This window comes from Colobus angolensis, unplaced genomic scaffold (assembly GCF_000951035.1).
Source record: "Colobus angolensis palliatus isolate OR3802 unplaced genomic scaffold, Cang.pa_1.0 Scaffold279, whole genome shotgun sequence".
Taxonomy (NCBI): domain Eukaryota; kingdom Metazoa; phylum Chordata; class Mammalia; order Primates; family Cercopithecidae; genus Colobus; species Colobus angolensis.
Window position 1 is genome coordinate 2742139 of NW_012116032.1, and position 2220 is coordinate 2744358.

The window sequence follows — 2220 nt, forward strand, 5'->3', positions numbered from 1 at the left end:
GGCATTACCCTAGTAATGATTCTGTGTGGAGGCTCTGACCTCACATTTCGCTTCTGCACTGCCCTAGCAGAGATACTCCATGAGACCCCCAACCCTGCAGCAAACTTCTGCCTGAACATCCAGGTATTTCCATATATCTTCTGAAATTTAGGCAGAGGTTCCCAAACCTCAATTTTTGACTTCTGTGCACTGACAGGCTCAACACTATGTAAAAGCTGCCAAGGCTTGAGGCTTGCACCCTCTGAAGCCACGGCCTGAGCTCTACATTGGCTCCTTTCAGAGATGAAAGGAGCAGCTAAGATGCAAGGCACCAAGTCCCTAGACTGCACACAGCATGGGGACCCTGTGCCTGGCCCAGGAAACCAGTTTTTCCTCCTAGGCCTCCAGGCTTGTGATGGGAGGTGCTGCTATGAAGACCTCTGACATGCTCTGAAGACATTTTTCCCATTTTCTTGGGGATTAACATTCAGCTCCTCCTTCTTTATGCAGATTTCTTTAGCACATTCAAATTTCTCCTCAGAAAATGTGACTTTCTTTTCTATCACATTGTCAGGCTGCAAATTTTCTGAACTTTTATGCTCTGCTTCCCTTACAAAACTGAATGCCTTTAACAGCTCCCAAGTCACCACTTGAATGCTCTGCTGCTTAGAAATTTCTGCCACAGGATACTCTAAATCATCTCTCTCAAGTTCAAAGTTCCACAAACCTCTAGGGCAGGGGCAGAATGTTGCCAATCTCTTTGCTAAAACATAACAAGAGTCACCTTTGTTCCATTTCCCAACAAGTTCCTCTTCTCCATCTGAGACCACCTCAGCCTGGACATTATTGTTCATGTCACTATCAGCATTTTTGTCAAAGCCATTCAACAAGTCTCTAGGAAGTTTCAAAGTGTCTCACATTTTCCCATCTTCTTCGGAGTCCTCCAAACTGTTCCAACCTCTGTTACCCAGTTCCAAAGGCTCTTCCACATTTTCAGGTGTCTTTTCAGCAATGCCCCATCTACTGGTACCAATTTACTGTATTTGTTTGTTTTCACACTGCTGAGAAAGATATACCTGAGACCAGAATAAAGAGGTTTAATTGGACTTACAGTTCCACGTGACTGGAAAAGCCTTACAATCTTGGCCAAAAGCAAGGAAGAGCAAGTCACATCTTACATGTATGGCAGTAGGCAAAGAGAGAACTTGTACAGGAAAACTCCCCCTTATAATATCCATCAGGTCTTGTAAGGCTTACTCACTATCACCAGAACAGTATGGAAAGACCTATCCCCATGATTCAATTACCTCCCACTAGGTCCCTCCCACAACATGAGGGAATTCAAGATGAGATTTGGGTGGGAACACAGCCAGATTATATCAACTCTGTAATCTTGACAGAAGAATGTGGGCTTCCTAAGGGCATCATGAATCAGGGAACGAAAATGTGGTAATCTCTCTGGATATTCTTTTTATGTCTCATATACTGTGGGATTGGGTGTTGGAGAGGGCTGCAGCCTGCAACCAACAATCGTAGAAAAAACAAAAACAAAAACAAAACTACAAAAACAAAAACAAAACAAGCAAACAAAAAATCCAAGAAAGGCTACTCTATCTGGCCAGTGCACTGAGAGGGGAGAAGTACAACAGAGATCCAGTGGGGAGTTCTAATCACAGCTCTACAAACTAGTCTGTTGTGTAGTCCATTCGTCTGAAAACAGAGCAATAAAGGCCCTGGCTATCCCAGCCCTTGTTCTGTAACTGGGTCATCAGTAGGTGTTCCAATCTCGTGGCAATGGTGGTGACAATGAAGCCCCATATCTCCCTGCCCTTCACCCCACTGGCATACAGGAATCAAAACCTAGTGTCGTCTGCACTTTCCAAAGATTGCCCACCAAAAACAGGGTGCAAAGGGATATGCTTCTCCTGCTGTAAATAGTATCAGTAGGGATTAGTGGGAACCCCCATAGTGCCATAAGAAGAAAGCAGACCAGAATAACATAAGCGCTCAGGAAACTAAACTGTCATTGTAGCTAAATCATAAAAAAACAGAACAGAACCTACACACCAACTAAAATAGAAGACTTAAATAAAATCAAAAGTATCCTAACATAGAACATATCTAGGACACAATAAAAATTTCTTGTCATACCAATAAACCAGGAAAACAACAATTTGAATGAGAAGAACAATCAACTGATATCCATACTGAGATGAATCAGATGTTGAAATAACCTGACAA